Source organism: Phyllostomus discolor, chromosome 2 (genome assembly GCF_004126475.2).
Source record: "Phyllostomus discolor isolate MPI-MPIP mPhyDis1 chromosome 2, mPhyDis1.pri.v3, whole genome shotgun sequence".
NCBI lineage: Eukaryota > Metazoa > Chordata > Mammalia > Chiroptera > Phyllostomidae > Phyllostomus > Phyllostomus discolor.
In genome coordinates, this window is record NC_040904.2 from 130,913,212 (window position 1) to 130,933,988 (window position 20,777).

At 33.9% G+C, this 20,777-nt stretch overlaps 1 non-coding gene and 1 pseudogene across 1 annotated transcript; one reads left to right on the forward strand and one right to left on the reverse strand.

The window, feature by feature from the left end:
* The window catches only part of LOC114513994, a 139,229-nt pseudogene that overhangs the window by 82,586 nt on the left and 35,866 nt on the right, over positions 1 to 20,777 (forward strand).
* Positions 14,797 to 14,931, reverse strand: LOC114514257. The gene has a single exon (XR_003685982.1). It is a non-coding gene; the product is annotated as a small nucleolar RNA SNORA20 (small nucleolar RNA).

Below are 20,777 nucleotides of genomic sequence, written 5' to 3' on the forward strand. Positions count from 1 at the left end.
ATTGAAGTCCCACGGCCTCTAGCATTTCCTGACCCTTTCTTTACCGTGGGGAATGCGGGCGCCATCTCAGGGTCCCACCCCTCTCCCCAGCAATCTCTTCAGATCCCCTGTGTCAGAAGGATATTTTTCTTACTCGTAAGGATAACACTGAGAAGAAGCCGTGAAAGTGACATTGATGTGAGTACTGGTCCATTTTAAATGAACTACTTTGGTAAAAAATTATTGATGTTCTTTGAACACCAGTTTTACAAATGAGAGGAAAAATCCCATTTAATCCCAGCACTGCTGTAGAAGCTTTATTATTCAAGCCCCCAAATTCCAAATACAAGCCTAATGTTATAGCAAGTGATTGGTCTGTGCTTTCTATGAATTAAAGTATCTCAAGTAGCCCTGGCAGGTGTAGCTCAGTGGAGTGAATTCGGGCTGCAAACCAAAGGATCCGGTTTGCAGGTTCCCAGTCAGGGGCATGCAAGAGGCAACCACACATTGATGTTTCTCTCCTTCTTTCTCCCTCCCTTCCCTTCTCTCTAAACATAAATAAATAAAATATTTAAAAATAAAGTATCTCAAGTATATTCAAAAAGGAAAATAGATTTATTTTACTTACTTTTTTCATATTGTATGTGTAGTCATCAGCATGGCATATATTCAGAAAATATTGCATTAAATGTTAAATGTCCGCTTTATATTCATGATTTTTTTTCATTGAGTATTGGTCCGATTTCTGGTATTGACTAGTTACACAGGATTGATCCTTTTTTATATTGATAATAGACTCATTGTTAATCATTTTAAATGAGCCTTTATTCACATACAGCAGGGGTCCCTAAACCCCAGGCTGCGGACCACTGCCTGTCAGCTGCCTGTTAGAAACCACATGAGCTCCAACTCCTGTCCCATCCCTCTGTCCCCATCTCTGCTCATCATCCAGGACACTGGTCCGCAGTGCCAAAAAGGCTAGGGATCGCTGAGATACAATATTATTTGCTTACTAAAACCAACATTCACATTATTTAGAGACACCTTCAACATATTTCCCATGACAAAGTGAGTTTACTACTTAACATCCATGGCCTTATCATTTAGAGAACTAACCTCAGAGACTTTTCTTGAGATTTTATTCCCTGAAAGAGCTTTTTAAAAGCTCTGGATTTTGAGGCACAACAATTGGCATTGTCTATTACACCTGGATAAATGTTTGTACTTTAGAGCAGTTTCCTAGCATTCTCTTTCTAAACAATGCCTCCTTTGAAAGTCAACATTGTACTCAGCAATGCTTCTATTTTTGTTTTCCTTGGTCAGTACCAGGGCAAGGACATAATGGGCCTTTCAGAAAGCCTGTCAGGGTGACATGGTGCTCAAGGGAAAGCTAGTCATCTAATGATTTCAAGGCAGTCTAGAATCTTGCTACCCAGTTCACTTCTGTAAACAATCAGTGCCTGATGAGTGCCCAAGAGCCGAAACACCGCACATTTCTGCCACATTTGCAGGAATAAAGCACTGCACATGTACAAGGCATGTGACACAAGAACTTCCCAATGCTTTTTCCGGAGCTCAGCTCAAAAAACAAGACTGAATGAAACAAAATGTAAAACAGGTTATGAATATGGGAATTTGTTAGTTTAATTGTTTAAATATGAACTATCCAAAAGAATTATATGCAATTGTGTTGAATAAGAGTATAATTTGAAACTGAAATATAAAAAATACAGAATGGGGATTTGGAGTTGTTCAATATATATTTAACTTGAGGGAACTACAGATTAAAGTAACTCAATTTTTATGAAACTAAATTTGTACAAAAAGTATCTGAAGATTGACTAGGAAAACATTGGAAATAAAATGCATTTTTACCTAAAAGCTAGATCACTTGGAGACTGAAAACTCTTCAAATAAACAGTTGTTAATGCAAATTATGTTTTGTTACCTAAACTTTTTTAAGGTTAAAAACCTTCATTTGTTACTTTTTCAGTGATACAACATTTCAAATGAGAATTATGAGATTCATAGTTTCCTTTTCCTTGAACCAAAATGAAATCCTTTACGAAAAAGTCTTTTGGTAGTGAATCACTAGCAATTAATAGCTCAAGGCCTTGTTTAAAGAATCTCAACAACACTGAAAAGCAGAAGAGGATATGAAAAGAAAGAAAATCTGGACCAAGTATGGTCTAAAAAATTAATTTAAGACATTCTTTTTCCTCTTGCCTCTTCCAACAAAGTAATAACGGTTGGGAGTTTTCACGTAGAATTGGCCTCAAGCAGTGCATGAAATACTGAGAATGCAGAGATGGAGAATTGAAGCTGGAATTGTTTCAAAGACCTCAACCTGTTACACTATCCTAAAATACTCAAATAGGAGACTTTTAAAAAATGTCTAGCTGGTTGGGGAAAGAAATGGAATTCCAGATTAATACTCAGACTCAGGAAAATATATTTTATATTATGAGATTTAAAATACCTAATTTAATACTCTAAAGAAAATTTTGAACATATTATTGTGGCAAAAATCAGATATCATTAATGGAACCACTGTTGAAGGTATCATAAATAGTGTATTTATTTTAAAAAGTTATAATTACTTTTAAAAATTATAATTTATAAGTTTATGGTTTATTTACACAAATGAATTTTATTAAAAGACTGTACTATACATATATCTAAAGGCTACATACTTTATGTATAAATACATAAATATGTATTACAAATAAATATAAACATACAATATATTTATATTCCAAATCATGTTCTGTCTTACCACACATGCAATGTATATGGATGTATATATCTATTACATATGTGGCTTGCATGTATGTGCATAAATTATATAAATTATATGTACTGTATTTATATGTTTGCTATATTTATATATAGGTTATAGAAATCTATAAAATATGTTTTTACTGACAAATGTCAACTTCTTTCATTTATGACACAAAAATGACTTTCTCATATAATGGTATGGGATATGAGCCAGAAAGCACTAAGAGAGTCATAAAATTAATTAATATGAATATTCAAAAATTAAAATAAAAATTAAGATGCCAAGAGTCCCAAGATTAGAACACATATACACATACATCATTTTTGTAAAGTAAGTTCAGGATCACTTATACCCCACAATTGAGTACCAGGATCTAATTATTTTATTTTGCTTAAATGTAAAGAAGGTATAAAAAGTAATAAGATTTAGTGAAAGTTTAAGAAAAAGTTTAGAGGCTAGGACTATTAAATGATTAAATATAATGTAATTTTTACAGGCTTCCAAAATACTCAATATATTAAAAATTCCCAGTAATAATAATAACAAACATACGACATTTGTTTTGTTTCAAGCAACACTCAAAAATCGTATATTAATTTCTAACTCATAGTGAACTTGAGTTTTCACAGTTGCCACCAATAAGTTTCCTTTCAACCTTGATCAAGTCTGCTGGGAGACAGTATGTCATGGTGCAGAGTTCGTCATTGTTAATACTGCTCTGCTCTCTTCCCAGGGAAAACAATTCTCAGTTACTCATATTCATATTGACCTAATTTCTTAAAATTATAATTTTAAATAAATAAATATGCTCAAACATACTAGGTATGAACTCTTTATGCTTACAAATCTAACAGTGCTATCAAAAAAAGCATATTTTCAAATTAAAAATGAACAAATCTATAAAATTATCAGTTTTAGTGTTCCTTTTGTATAATAGGTAATTTTTAAATCTACTGATTGATATTTTGACAGGTCCATCAGCCTGATAGTATGCCCCAAAATGTAACTCGGGAAAATTTTAAAGTTAGTAATTAATGAAAAATACTTCCTTAAAGCAAATAAAAATACAAAACAAAATACTTTTATGGTGACAAACCACATTTTTATTTTAAATACAGTAAGAAATGAATGTTACACTATATAAATGTCTTCTATCAGGCTTGGAAGCCACCACTCGAGTGAAACTGCTTGGCAAGTTTTCTCCTGACTCCCCAGTTGCACACGCAGTGGTCAGGTGCTGGTGCTGATCATTCTTAGCAACGCAGCAGCATCTCATGCCATTGATATGTTCTTGAAACATATTTGTTACTTGACTTTCAATATACAATACTTTTGACGTTGTTCCTCCCACCTCTCTTGCTGCTCCTTTTTAACTTTCTTGTGTTGGTTTCTCCTCATTTCCCTGACCTTTAAAATTTGAGCTCTGGGGCTCAGTTCTATCTGTACTCCTATCCATATGCACTAGCTGCAATTTTCTTCTATATTCATGTCATCATATATGGCCACTAGTCTTTCATACTTGGATTGTTGCAATAGCCTCCTGACTTATTACCTTTTATCTTAGACCTCTATGAACTATTTTAAATGATGGAACTGGAGTGATTTTGTTCCCCACACATGCCACATCACTTTAACCCTCTGCTCAGAGTCCCTCAACAACTTCCATTATACTCAGAATAAGCTAAATCCTTAGGTGGCCTCCAGGTCCTCACCCCATTGGATTCCATTCTTTCTCTGTCTGAATTACCTTCACCTTGCTCATTTTGCCCCGCACATCAATTTCATTGCAATTCTTTGAATACAGCAGGTACTCTAAAGCTCGGATTCCATTTAGACTGCCCCTGCTTAGACGGCTCTTTTCTGGGATAATGTCAAGACATTTCTGTTCTACTTCCTCACTCCATCAGTTCTTGGATTAAATATTATTTGTGTTATAAGGTCCTCGCAAGCCACATTCTTTCCAGTTGTAACTCATAAACTCATAGATCTCCTTATTTTATCCTTTGTTGTCCTTATTTTTACTATTATCACCCCTTTACATTCTATGCATTTTTAGTTTATTTTTTATTGTTTTCCATTACCATTTATCCCCTTTATACCCTCTGACACCTCCACACCCCCCACAGTGTCTATGCATATTTATTTATTATTTACTATCTCTCTTCCCCCCACCAAAGTGCATACTCCATGAGGCAATTTTTTTTTCTGCTTAATTTCCCCCCAATCCCCAATGATTAACAGAGTGCGACCAGCATATACTGATCAATGATTTTTTTGGAAAATAGTGAATAATTTTTTGCAAAATAATTTATCTTCACTACCATATTAGAAGTGAGCCAGGTGCTTCTTGTATCTGAAAAGGTTGAACTAATGGTAGCCACACATACTTATTCAAATAGGCTTCTTAAACCCATAGCATATGTCTGCAAACTTTTTAAGAAGGAGAAACACTGGCACACAGCTTTATTGCAGGACTCTGGATTTTACAGACGGTTCAAATCCTGGTTCTACACTTAACTAGTTCTGTAACTTTGGGCAGCTTACTTAACCTCTCTGAGCCTCAATTTCCTCATCTGCAAATATAAACATTTCATATGATTACTATGAGGACTAAATGAGGCAAGTCACTTGGAGTAATTATTTATTTTTATGTTCATTTTTAAAAATTCATTGGGGTGGCATTTGTTAATAAAATTTTATAGGTTTCAGTTGTGCAATTCTATAATACATCATCTGTGTAGTGTATTGTGTGTTCACAACCCACAGTCAAGTCTCCTTTTGTCACCATTTATTGCCCCAGTATCTTTTCTTAGCACCCTCTACCCCATTCCTTCTGATAATCACCATATTGTTGTCTGTGCCTATGAGGTTATTATTATTATTTGCTTAATTTCTTTACTTTTTCCACCCAAACCCAATATTAAATATTTTAATAATAATAAATTAAATATTTATTATTTAATTATATTATAATTTTGTTTTAAATTTTGATGTAATTAGTATTACCAGATCACCATGGGAGGGATTTTATTTCTATGTAGGAGCAGAGACTGTGATTACATAATTTAGAGCAAACATGACTGATTCAAGAGACACTCAAACCTGTGACAGTGTTCTCGGCATCTCACTAAAACAATCTAATAATTTAAACAGTCATCCTCCATTGGAAAACAATATTTTGTACACTTATTTTAATTCTATTTCCACTAAGAGACCATGAATTAAAAAAGAGACTTTAGAAATAAAAGATGATTTCAGTTTCACAATTCAATATTCATTCATTGCAGTGAGTTTTTAAATGAGTGCTTCTGAAAATATTATATATTCTAATACATCCTATGGACCTGGATTCTTAATTTACATTAATGTGTAAGGGCTATTTAATTAGAGTAAAAGTTGAAAAGTCTCAAACGTATATTTGTTTTCCTTTATAATGGCTTTGTTTGTGCTGCTGAGTGACACAGTTCTGAGGTATATCAAGTAGATCCTGGGATAGTATTTTTTCTTTCAGCATTATTGAGACATAAATGACAAGTAAAACTGTAAGATTTAAAGTGTACAGTGTGATGATTTGATAACATATACATTGTGAAAGAGGGCTCCCCACTGAGTTAATTAACACATCAATCATTTCACATATTAACCTTTTTTCTCTCTCTCCCTCTCTTTTTTTTTTTCTCTGAGAGGGTTGTTATACAATGCAGTGTTAGCAACTTCAATCCCCTCATATATTAGATCCTTGTCCTTTTGTTGGAGGAGGTCATCAAGGGGATGTCGTCATTGGTGGACTCTTCAGCTGCTCCCTGGGCAATTGAAAGCTCTTCACCACCTCCGCCCTGTCCTTGGAATGTACATTCTGCCCACCATTCCCACAGTGGGATCTATTTTCAAAGATGCAAAGTGTTACTGAGTCATGTGGACAGTATATGTGACTAAACTCAGTTAAAATTTCTATATAAATTTTTAAGATTCTGGTGAGCAGGTACAGAGATCTCATCATGCAGCTGCCCAAGTCAAAGCCTCATATATTAGTTCCCTTGCTTATTAAAATTACCACCCTACCAGTCTGCAGTGGTCTGCCTATTTCTTTGCTCTCTCTTTGCCCTCCATTTCAGATTTCCCCTCAAAATCTAGAGGTTGCAAATCAACATGTTTTTCCAGCCTCTCCTAGCTCCTTCATCCCCAAGCCCTGGCAACCACTTTTCTACTCTGTTTTTATCAGTTCAACATTATTTTTAGGTTCCACATACAACTAATATCATACAGGTATTAATCTTTCCCTATCTAGCATATTTCACTTAGCATTATAATCCTCAAAGTCCATCAATGTGCCTGAAATGACAGAATTTCTTTAAAAATTACTCTCTTTCTAAATATTGCAGCATTTCTGGATATTGCAGTCAAAATAATGAAAATTTCTTTTGGTTATCTATATTGATCAAAACATAAAATTTAATATATCCATCTTTCCTAAGAACAGTTTTTATATTTGGATTTTTCATACCTACCAGACATTTGAGGGTTACAGTTTATTTTCAGAATGAATGTCTGGAAGGTTCACATTCTGTGATTCTAGTTAAGGACACATCCATAAGCGTTAGCATTTGCTCAGATCTGGGGCTAGATTAAGGATGGTTTATACAATGAAGGCAGACTGATGGCACACTCATACCTGTGTGGAGGAGAGGCTGCAAAGATAATCAGACCCAGAGTGAAATGGGAGAATAATATACTGTAATTCTGTACAATAGTACTTAAAAAAATACACCTGAAAAGGATACCCCCAACCTAGTTTTATTTATTGAGCAACCATCATTGAATACCTCCTATGTACTATGCACAGAGGATGCAAAAATGAAATAGAACAGTCCCTGCTTCCTGCAAGTACAACTTTATGTTTCCTCTTGAAAGCCTCTGCTCCCAGAAATAACAGAGTAGAAAAATAGGACGCCTGCTGACCCCCACAAGACATGATTTTACTCTTGCAACTTTCACAAAGAAAAGCAAAATCAGTCCCTGGGCAGGTAGACGAGTTGGTTAGAGTGTCGTCCTTAGAAGCTAAGGTTGCAGATTTGTCTCCCCAGTTAGGGCACATGCAAGAATCAACTAATGACTGCCTAAGTGTGAGTAGAACAACAAATGCATGCCCATCTGTCTGTCTGTCTGTCTGTCTGTCTGTCTTTCTTGCCCTCTTTTTCCTTCCCTTTCTTTATCTCTCAAAAAAACATTAAGGACAACATGGGCTGTCTTCATTCTCATTTAGTGAAAAAAACCAATCTTTTAAAACATTATTGTTTGTTACCAATAATATAATAATATTTACAATATATTAATACTCTCCTAATCATTAAAGTACATTGCTGGCTCATGAAATCTGAAATTTAGCAAACAAATGAAGACTTGGCAGGTCACTTCTAAAAGATCATTGACTACTGATTTAATTGCTGGATGCTAAAAGTAGTATGTACCAGATATATGATGGAAATAAAAGTATCTGGAGCAAATACTTTGATAAATTAAACATTTCTTTATTCTTATGAATGAAGTCCATTTTCCTCTGTAAGGGAAAATTTCAGTATTTCAAAGATAATAAACTGAAATCTTGATCAAACTGTCTCTGGATGATAAATTGTCAAATACATAATGCCATTCATCTGTGAACACCTTGGTTTCCCTCCCTGGAAAAATAGAGATTCTCATCATTTTCTCAGGCAGGGGATAAAAATAGAACGCTGTGAGAAAACACCATTCCCTTAATGAAGTTTTACTTATTGGAAACCCCAGTGTCTCAGAGCTCTGCTGACATTTGTGCCTTCTGATTTTAATGGTGCAACTTTGTCTTTGGGGCAGCTCGCTCTGACAAAGAACAAAGTTTATTTTTCCCTATTTAGGTGCTAATGAGAAGTAGGTCAGAGATCCCTTAAACTGTTTGCCAAAAGCTCCCTTTCATGTCTATAATATAAATTCTTTAATTCAGTAAAAATATTACTTAAACTCTTCTAAATCACACAATATGACATGAAAACCTAGAGCACACTGTTTTGAAACTTATTCTGATATACCTCTCTCTATATAAAATAAATAAATATTTTAAATAATATGTATATATAAATTTATATATACATTATATACACAATATTTTATCATGTAAAATTGGCTTAAGGACAAAAATTTTAAATAAGCATTCACTGACCCTCTTAAAAAAGATCAACTAAGATTCATAAAAGTCATCTTAACAATCATAAAATCATCTTAGCCTTTTAAAGTAATTTGTAATCAAAGGTATATCTAAATCAATATGTCAGGGTCCACTTGTCTAAGGCTTTCAATTTTCTTTCTCTACCTTTCCCATTGGCATTTTTTCTGCATCATACCCAAGAAATCTTCTCCTCTGTGCTTCAGTCTTTAAACACAATGATGCTGTGATGAGTGAGATAGAATGCTTAGTGTTGAGATTGGGTTATATAATACCGTCCACCATTACTTAGTCTGCCCTTCGGCTCATTTGCTAAGCAGATGGTCAGGGTTAGGAGTACATCTGTGACCATGAAAGAAATGTGTTCTCAGTGCAACCCCAACTGACATAAATAAGGAATGAACTCCTGATCTTCACCTTGTTTAGCACTTTGTCTAACCAAGCAAGATAATCAGTCCACGTACTAAGTCAATAAACTAAGGAGACACTAATTTAAGCCCAAGAAGAAAATAGTCAGATTCAGGATGGCATTTTGTTGTGGCAATATTCATTCAGGCCAATATTCCAGAAAAGAAAAGCTAACAGTTTCAAAAGTAAAGGACAAAAGACATGTCAGGTCACACAAACAATATTTAATAAGAATTGAAATGCTTTAGGCAGTTACATGGAATGATAAAGAGAAAAGGAGTGACAGAATTTGGAAATCAAGAGGGAAGTAACTGGGAAAAGAAGGGAAAGAGTGGCCAATGAACATGTATGAGGGACCCATGGACAAAGCCAAAGGAGGGTAGGATTGAGGGTGTGAGGTGGGGGTAGGTTGGGTGGGGGAAAGTGGTGGTGGGAAATGGAGACAACTGTATTTGAACATTAATAAAAAATAATTAAAAAATAAAAGTAGCTCCACACTGAAATATAAAAAACAGATATTTACCATGATCATGATGTTGAACATTATCCTAAGCACCTTACAAACATTTTAATCTAATTATCACAATATCCTTCCAAAGTACATAGATATCTCCATCCACATTTTACAGCCTGAGAAATCTGGGATTAAAAGAAGTTAAGTGACTCACTTTCTAATGATAACAAATATTTCCTAAGGTCAACATTCTTAAGAAAGAAAAGAGAATAAAAGAAAGAGATAAAATAAAGTCAGTAATTATTACTAAAGTATCTGTATTTGAAAAGAATTGAAGAAGGAAGTGCAGGATGTGCTAGAGTTTATTATAAAAGAAGTAGCTTTAAAAATATGAAGTGTTTTGGAATAGGTGGACCTGTTTTGCCAGATATTTACAATTATTTAGAAATGTACACACAGAAGTGACATCTTGGTGCTTATGTCTGTGGATGGAAATGTCCAGGGCACCTTCTAAATGTAGGCAACATGTGCCAAAACAGCAAGTTCTAAAATATGTGACAATAAGAGGAGCTATTTAGCTGGCTATTAATGATTAAAGGAACAGAAGGTGATGCCTTGAGATCTTGTATAGGAATGCCCTGATTAAGATTTAGGTTGTTTCCCTGGCTGGTGTGGCTCAGTTGGTTGGAGCATCGTTCCATAAACCAATAGGTCACCGGTTTGATTCCTGGCCAGGGCACACCATAAAGTATCTGAAATTAAAAATTAGAGAAGTATGGTATCAAAATAGTGCCATTCCTGCTTAAGAGTTATTAAGAGTTAATATACCAAGAATTTATTGTGAGAGGCCTTATCTAATTAGGGCCTTAGAATAGCAAGTTGAAAGTCTGAAATAAAATTTAAAACAAGACTCCCTTTGACTGACTTATAGCATCACTTCCTAGATATTGAACTTCTTTGTAAGAAAAAGTCACAATAGGATCTTTTTTGAAATAAAAATCTAAAACAATTTACATCTTATAGTTTTGTCAGTTAAATGTCAGCCCATTCTTTTTGAAATGTAGATTTACTGAGAATTACTAGATAGCAATAATATTATATATGAAAGTTTATAACCCCTGAATAAACTACTTGTGGAAAGCTTAAAAACCAATAGTACAGGCAGATACCAATATGAAAACATTAAGTACTGGATATTTAAGAACAATTTAGATGAGCTCCAGAAGTCATTTAGTTATGATGACAAGGCGACACGGATAAGACAAATACAATATGCTGCTTTTGTCTGGGTTAAATATCCAATGGAAATAAGGAAGCTTCACTTTCAGCCCTTCAGAGGAGTCTTAGTATCATCTCTTGGTAATTATTTCTTTGTGTATGAGGTATGTGCATAAAATAAAATGCACACATTTAAATTGTAAAATTCAATGAGTTCAACAAATATAACATACACTTATTTAGTCAACATTCCAATTAAGATATAGAACATTTTCAACACAACAGCAACTTTTCCTGAGCCATTTCTAGTCAATATCCTACTCCTCAATGGCAACCACTGTTCACAATACAGTAGAACTTTATATATAAATAAAATTTACAGTATATAATTTTTCATATCTGGTTTCTTTTTCTCAACTTTTTCTTTTCTTTATTTTTTAAGATTCATGTTTCAGTAGTTCATTACTTTGTATTGTTGAAAAATACTCCATTACTTCAACATACTTCTCTTTATTCTACTGTCAATGTACATTATGGTTTCCAGATTCTGGCCATTAAGAATATAGATGCTATAAACACTCATATTCAAGTCAGTGTGTATATTGATGTTTTTATTTCACTTGGATAAATATCTTGCAGTGGAATTTCTGGGCAGAAAGGTAGGTATCTGCCCAGAAATAGTATATGCTTAATTTTATAAGAAAATATTAAAAATGTTCCAAAATGGTCATGACACTGTACACTCTTATTAGCAATATATGTGGATTCAAGTTGCTCCACGTTTTGGCTTATATCTGATGTATGAGGCTAATTTGGTGCTTTTAAAGTGTCTTGAACTCAAATATTTTAAGAACTTAATGTGTAGGCATATTTTGGCCTTAAGGGTATATGTTCTTAGAATATAGAGAGTATAACTCAGTTACATTTCCATTAAAATTTAGTAAATTACTAAAATAAATTTGGGAGAAATGACGTGAGTCAGCTTTAAAAACAAATCAGTAAAATAACAGTAAGTAACCCTGGCTGGTGTGGCTCAGTGGACTGAGTGCCTGCCTGTGAACCAAAGGACTGAAGTTTGATTCCCAGTCAGGACACAAGGCCAGGTCCCCAATAGGGGGCACACAAGGGGCAACCACACATTGACGTTTCTCCCTCTCCTTCTCCCTCCCTTTCCCCTCTCTGTAAAATAAATAAAATATTTTAAAATTTATTTTTGAATATTAACAAAATAATAACAGTAAGTAGAAAGCATGTTTGATAGAAAAGCAAAGGAAAAATAGGTAATTTCATTTAAAAATAAGTAGAAAAAATACAATTTTGAAGTGTATCTTGATATAAAAAATTGGAAGTTTTCTTTTTTATGATTTAGGAAAGGAAGCTGATAAAAAATGTGTCCAATTACTGCTCTCTTAATTAGTCTCAATTCTGCAATAGAACATTTGTGAAACAGTATCTGATGCTCCCAAGAGCTTAAAAGATCAATACCCTAAATTATATTCTTCTAAAGAAGAAGACAATATGTGTTGGAAATGACTATACTAAATAAAACTATACATACTTTTCATTTGTTATATTTATGACTATATGACATTTTAAAATAGCCACATATAATTTTATAATAACAATGTGTCTTTCAAAATAATCCCTATTGTGGGATCATTTTAACTGCTCCCATTGTCATAAACTAGGAAAATGCCAACACTGCAGCTCTAGCCAACTCCATACACATGATATAAAATAGCTCCTACTTCATTATTTTAATGAATCTCCCACAAGAACAACTTCGCTATGTCATCTTCAATTTTGTCATTTTCCTTTGAGCTGTCTTTCATTAGATGACCCAATATGTTACTTCCTAAAGATTTATCTGACATGAATTCAGCATTTTTCCACATCATCAACTTGACAGTTTTTTCTCTGTATCAATCCCTTGATCTTTCCTCATTAGCTTAAGTTCTATCTAGAGCTAGTGCTTCATTTTATATTTGTATTTCATCTCTTCCTGATTTTCTGTAGATCTGAGTACCATTCAAAAATCATCTTCCTAGTACATTTTTTTCCTACGAAATCCAAATTTTGATTTTCATGAGTTCTCTTTTTGAACCCAACTTTCCAAGAAGTATACCTTTAAGTCTTTAAGTCTTACCTGTTCCTGTGTAGGGATTTGCACCAGTACAGGAGAAACATATATGTAATTTATTACATGGAAAATGCTAGCATGTTGTTACTTTTTGATCATCCCCTATCTGTTGACTACATTCTTGCTGGAAACTTTATCTTATGTCAACTTTAACCTCAGTCTCTGAGACTCCCTGTGTAATGGTATTCTGATCTATCGACACTTGGCTCAAGATCTGAAATCTGTCCAACAATGATACTTGCCATTCCTATGGCCTTTACCCACTTTGTTACCTAATGTTTTCCCTGCATTCCTAATTTTAACCAGCTTCTTGATCTTGAACTCTCATACTCAAACTCAATTTATTTCAACAGATGCTTTTGGTATTCCCACTAAGTGCCAGGAACTATGATAAGCCCTGACAACACAATCTTGAGAAATTATTCACATTTCTCCAAGCATTGATGCCTTTGTTTTCTTTCCACTTCCCTATGGCCTTAACCTCTGCCAGCTGGCTTCCATCATCATTGCTCTACTGAAATTGTTCTCTCGATGGTTGCCAATAGTTTCCTTGTTCCAAAATTAAAGTTTTTTTAAAAATTAATATTCTCTTTCTTCTTGACTTTTCTCCTATTTTGGCTTTGTTCAGCACCAACTTGCAACTCTGCTGCCTTGTCTGGTCTACTACAATGCATTGGCTGTACTCCAACCTCTACAAGCACATTTTATTTTCCTTGATGTTATTTTACTGATTCATCCAACTAAGTTTGTCTAATATTAGGTCTTCACTTTCTGCTCTCACTTTGCACTGTCTTCCGAAAACAAAACACACAATAATCAAAAACATCAAAAACATCAAACTTTAAGAGTTAAACTAATGAGGAAGTATTGAATACATTTTATTCATCTTGTTTTGTTCATTCACCAGAAACATTTTATTTATCTCGAAGTCTGCTTTTTACCTAAACTTTGTGCCTATAAAATAAGGAGGTTGGTTAAATCTTTAAGTAATGCTGATATTTAATTTTTTTATGGCAGTGCAATAGTAAATCCAACTTGTCTCTCAAGTTTTGCATTTAAACTTATATTTTCTTGCTTGCCTTAAGCATTTTTATTTACACTGAGATATTGTAATCACAAAGTGTTCTTAATTTTTATACATCCACGTTTTAATGAATTGCTTTTTCTTCTAATCCAATCTCTCTATATACATATATCTACATTTTTATTAGTATTATCTTGAACTTGGACTTGAGTAAGCAACACCTATTTGGGAAATACATGATAAACCCTTCCTTTCTTTGACACATTATCATTGTTTTAGTCATTCAGATGGAATTGTGAAGTAATATTTGAGTTTCTTTTTCTTTACTTTCAGATGAAAGTAGTTGGCAAATCCTCTGTATTTAGTTTCAACAATAAAAGCAACAAAAGCAATAATATCTAATTTCTGGTATTATAATATAACTTGGAAGTTTATAGTGTTTCCTCCCACATTTTATCTCATTAAATAGCTAGGAGATGGATATGCAAACATATCATAGTAGTAACTCATCACTGTTCTGTGAACTTGATGTAATAGCCCCATTTAACAGATGGGTATGCTAAACCTAAGTAATTTTTTTTCTTTTACATGGAGGCAGTGTCTAGACCATGCATGCAAAAGAGATTGAAAGGTTATTCCACCTCCATTCACAGTGGTCTGACGTTATTTTATCCCATGCGTATAACTGCTCATGTCACTGGAAAGACTATAGCAGCAAGTAAATGGGAAAAAAGTAATTTTTTAAAAAAGATTTTATTTATTTCTTTTTAGAGAGAGGGGAAGGAAAGGAGAAACACCAATGTGTGGTTGTCTCTCATGCGCCCCCTGCTGGGTAACCTGGTCAGCAACCCAGGATTGTGCCTGACTGGGATCAAATAGGCACCCTTGGTTCACAGGTCTGTCTGTGATCAAGCCACTGAGCTACACCAGCCAGGGCAGAGTTAAGTAATTTTTAATTCAGGATTTATGCTAACCCTATTATGCCATATAACACTGCTTTGTGGCATACAGTGACTCCAAAATTTGCTTTTTTCCTTTCCATAACTACTATTTATGTAATTTAGGTGTAATTATCTCCAGCCTGAATGAGTACAAGTTCATTTTGCATAACCACACCTTTGCTATTTCTCCACACTGCTCTGCTCATTGTTTCATTCTCTGTTGTATTACTTTCCATTTAAAATACTCTATTTTTTCTGATTGTAAAATAGATAAAGAGATTCCCAAATGCCAGAAGATGTTTTATGTGCTGTCTTTTGGTATTTACTACTCTGGAATAAAAATCCAAGATTCCTTTAAATTTGTTTTTGGAAAATCTCCTTTTTCTTTATTGAATATTTGTAGAAATTTATTTACATTTGCATGAGCTTATGTCTAATTATTGGAATATTTTGTATGTTTTTAGTTACTTGTATGTTTTTAGTTACATATCTCTCTTCTCTCCTTCACAACTCATAACAAGTTTATTTTAACTCTTGCATTCATTCTTATTTCACTAGAAATGTTTTCTCATTTTAACTTGTGAAAAGTAGTAAAAAGGGGAATGAGACAAAATACTCTGAAGATTAATAAAGAATTTATCATATGTTAGAAAAAATCACAATCAACTTAAAATGAAAGAAATGACATAAAGAGATTTTGAACAGAATGAAAGAGAAAGCTAAAGTACAGTAGAGAGTTTCAGCAAAGTCAAAAGTTAGGTTGCTAAAAACACAAATAAGATCAAGACTAATAAAAACAAATCACCTCAAATTTAAAAAAACAGATAAACCTCTGGGGAGTGACTTATATAATGTACTGGTCTTTACTGGCTAATCTCTGTCTTCTTTCAATGCTTACTTTAAAACGGAAATATTTAATGACTATTTCCCAATAATATGTAAATATACTATGGAGCCTAAATTTATTCTGAATTTAAATATATAATTGGGACTAATGATATGAAAGCTAAACATTGTAGAATAGAATTTGCCAAATAAAGAAAGATTATTTTTCTACTTAGGTGATTTATCTGGTCTTAAGACCTCTTAAGTTTAAAACAGTCTGGAGGAAAATGAATCATTTTGAAAATGAATCATTTTGATTCATTTAGGTGGTACAAAATTTCAGAACAATAAATATTTGTTGAGTGAAACACTTGATACAGTAAAACACTTGAAAACCTTCTCTCTCTAGTGCCTTAAGAGAAGTCCCTGGTCAAGCTTCAGGAAAGATGTTAAACCATTGGATTTGAATATAAAATGAGATTCAAACAAGAATTATATGGGTCAAAAATTCGAAGAACTACATCAAGATTTTATAGATAAAGATGCTGCTCTGTATGCATGTTTATCTGTGTGTGCTTATGTGTGTGTGCAGAGTAGCAAGGCAAGACACAGACGATGCTGTGTCTTGTGTTAGTACACACAGATGACACTGGTGTTTGTGAATTCTCTATTTTCTGATTTTAAAAAAGCAATATATGTGTGTGTAGTTATTTCTTTATCTCACCAACAATATATATCACTAGTTGCCCCTTTCATGATGTGTTGGCACACTTAAGACATCATTTGTTCAATTAAACAGAATAATTTCATTTAACTACCGTTGGAACATTCCTGAGGAAAACTTTGTAATAACTCTCTTAATTCCACCTTTAACAGTGGTGCACATAGTCATTTGCATGCTTACTACTCATCACATCACATAAAATTTAGCATTTGCATGCACCACTAAATAAGGAAGGTCAAAATGTATCACATTTTATGCACACCGAAGTCATGATTTTCAATTGTTCTTGCACCAGCGAAATTTGTGGTGTTTGGGCAATACAACCTCTGTGGTTGGGTCATGGGGGCTGGATCCTGCTTATACGAAGACTCCTGCCCTGCAAAAGCAGCACTGCATGATTATTTTACTGAGGTTCCATTTTTTCTGTAATCGAAAGGTGAAAAACATTAGACTGACTTTTGTTAAAGCTGTTATTCATATTTGTGTGTGTGTGTGCGTGTGAGAGAGGGGAGAGAAAGAGAGATTGCTATAAAATGAGACCCTCTAGCTCATTAATATTCTAGGCCATGGGTAACAGATTCAGAACGCTGCTTCAATGGTATAGAAACATTATCTCCTCTGTTGTTAATTTATTGAAAAGTTATATTTTTGCCATCTTGAGTCAGAAAGAGCTAGATTCTACGAAGAGGATACAATGAGAAACAAGTGGGGTTTTGGGTGTGGTGTATGCACAGTATCCCGAAAACACCAGGGTCCACCATTCCTTTCATTTCATGGACCATATGTTCTGCTTTCCTGTGTAGGGAAATACAACACAATGACATTTGGAAGGCTTTTCCTGCCCTTAATTTTTCTAAATCCCTGCCTTAAATAAAGTTGAAGTATTAGAAGTGATAAGGACATATATAAGCATGATTTTTGACTAGCATCAGTACTAGACTTTCAATATAAAAACATTGGCTTTACATTTCATTTGCAATTAATTCAGTATAAATGAGTTTTGAAGCCTGTGCATTAAGCAGACTTCAATGAAATAAGCTTGCAAAAATACATGTTTATTTCTTAAGTCAAGAAATTTATCTTTTGTAAAAAAAAAAAATAAAAGTAAGCACTCATTAACCCCCAAATCGGAGTGAAATTCAATGTAGAGATTTGGAAAAAATAAAAATGTACTTGATAGCTAAATTTGGCCTGATCTTGCTTACTTGCTTAATGAGCATGGTTATTTCAATTAGGAAGCATGCTGGGTATCATGACATAATCATGACCCAGATATGTGAGACTGACTTTTAAATGCCTCCATCTCTCTAATTAATACAAATCCCCTCACCTTGAAATTTGAAAATAAATGTAGCATCAATGGGTACCAACAGTGTTAAGAAGTGTAACCATAGCATCATTAAGTGGTATCTGAGGAAAATATAGTGAAAGTGGCATTTACCTTAAAAAGTCCAAAATTTGTTTTAAATATTTTTGGAACTTATTTCCCACTTTAAAAATAATGTTCTGTTCCACATTTAATGTGGGTCATCAATTAGTAGATAAAATGTACTTCTGCCAAGAGTGTATAGAATATTTCACTGCTTCCAAAAGAATTGTGCTAATCTGGTAGCCACTAACCACATGTGGATATTTAAACTTCAATTAATTAAAATTAAATACAGTTTAAAAATGAAGTCCATAGTTCCTGATATTTAAGTGTTTATTACACACATATGGCTAGTATTTTCTGTATTGGGCAGGATAAATACAGAGCATTTCAATGTGGCTGATAGTTTTCACAGACGAGGCTTTCTATCAGAGTAGAGTACTGAAAAGCATTTCAGAAGAAACATTCAGAACTTCAGGAAGTGTTAAAATGGCAGAATTATTTAGCCTGGAAGAAAGAAAGAGGTCTGGCTTCATGATGGTTTGAACAGAAAGGCTACAAAGAGAGGCATCCAACAGTTTTCATATAGTAGGTCGGGAAAGGTGAAACTGATTTCAAATACAATAGAGGGGTTTAGGTTAAACAAAAAAAGTGAAGGTTATTAAAAATAAATGACTTACAGGAATCTTCCCCTTCATCGTTATCTCTAAGAAAGCCATATACATAGTGAAACTTGTGAATATTTATCACAGATATTTAAATGAAATGTTTAGGTATTCTTTGTAAACTCAGAGAGTTGAAGTTATTCAATCAATCAATATTTATTGGGTGGGTTCTATGTTATAGGCAATGTACAAGAGAGAAGTTATACAAGGGGAAACTCCCCCAAAACCAGAATTTATTTATAAAAAATGTGTATTTATTCTTACATGTTTAAACTTCAGTCACCTTTAATATACTCTCAATTTGGTGCAATACACCTATTGAGATACTTTTTTCATTGCTCAAAACAGTTTTTGAACTTGTCAACTTTGATGCCTTTTAGTGCTTTTGCTGTTTTATGTTTCACCTCTTCTACATGAGCAAAATATTTCCCTTTGAGGATCTTTTTTATCTGGGGGGAAAAATGTTGCTTGTAGGGAGATCTGGTGAATAGGGAGGGTGGGGCATGGGGGAGTGGTTAGGCCATTTTGGTCAAAAACTGCTGAACACTCAGCCCAGTGTGGGTAGGTGAGCTCATAAATCACCCATCATGAAATGGGAAAATGCATTGAAAGAATCTTCAAAAAAGTTCACTGAAGCCATGTGCAGCCTCTCACAACACCACCTGGTACACTGATGAAGATGGGTTCCTAGAACACTCACCTATTGGGGGAAGCCTGTACTGCAAAGAGCCCACCATCTAGCAGGAGCACTCAACACGAGTTACCTAATTCTTCCCCTGACAATATTATATTCCAGGAATTAAAAAGATAGTTAAATGAATGAGTAAAGTATTCCAGATAATAAAAGGGGTCATAAGAAAAATAAAATACCATGATATGGAGGAAGTTATTTGGGTAGTACATGAATTTGGGAAGTCAAGGAAGGCCCCTGTGAGGAGCTGATATTTGTGTTAACATTTCCATAGGGAGAAGACGCCCAACTATGATGGAATAAGATAATCCAGAGGAATCTGCTCCAAGAGAAAAAAAGAGAAAGTACCTATTAAGGGGAAGCAAAAACCAATATGTTTGGAGAAGGGTGAAGGAGGGAAAGAGTGGTTTGAGGTGAGTTGGAGAAATACGTAGGGCCCAGTTCATGTAGGGCCCTATGGAGCATGAAATGGAGTTCCATGTTATCTGGTTGCAATAGGAAGATATGGAGGATTTAACAGTTCATCTGGCTCTTTGACAGGCAGCAGGGGGTATGAAGCCATGAGGGAAGGGTAGGGCAACAAGGGCAGTCAGTGACAGGTATCAGGGTTGAACTGCAGATTTATCAGCAGAGATGTTAATGAGTTGTCGGATTTAATGTGTGGATAGGTTGACAGTAGAGTATAAGATAAAAAGAAGGATTATGTTTAGTATTTGACATGAGCAAGAATAAATGATGGTGGAATTTATTGAAACAGTGGAGCCTTTGTTGGGGCCTGTTTGGAAAGATTTCCTGTTAACTCTGAAATATATTTTAGACATTGAAGTTGACATATGTAACAGACATTTAAATATAGTAGTCTGTGAATCAGGGTATTGTCCACTATAAAAAATAAGTAAGAATTTAGATAATTTATAAACCTCTGTCAAACATCTTGATCTAATTGGTATTATTATGATAGTACCACAAGGGCAATATATATATATATATATATATATATATATATATATATATAAACTTTCCATGTGCATTTGAAAGATTCTCCAAGATAAATCATTTGTCCAGCCATAAAATGAATCTAATTCAAAGATTAAAACCTTGTAAATGCTGGACTAAAAATAGCATGGAGTTAAACTAAAACTCAATAATAAAATATGCAAATATTTGGAAATTAAATAATACACTTGTAAGTAAACCATGGGTTTAAAACAATCACCAAAGGTTGGAAAATATTTTCATAGAAAATAACTAAACACATTAAAGTTTAGTGAATATAGCTAAAGAATTCTATAGAAATCAGCAGTTTTAAATGTGTCTATTGAACAGAAGAAAGGAGTGAAAGCAATGGTGTAAGTTTTCAG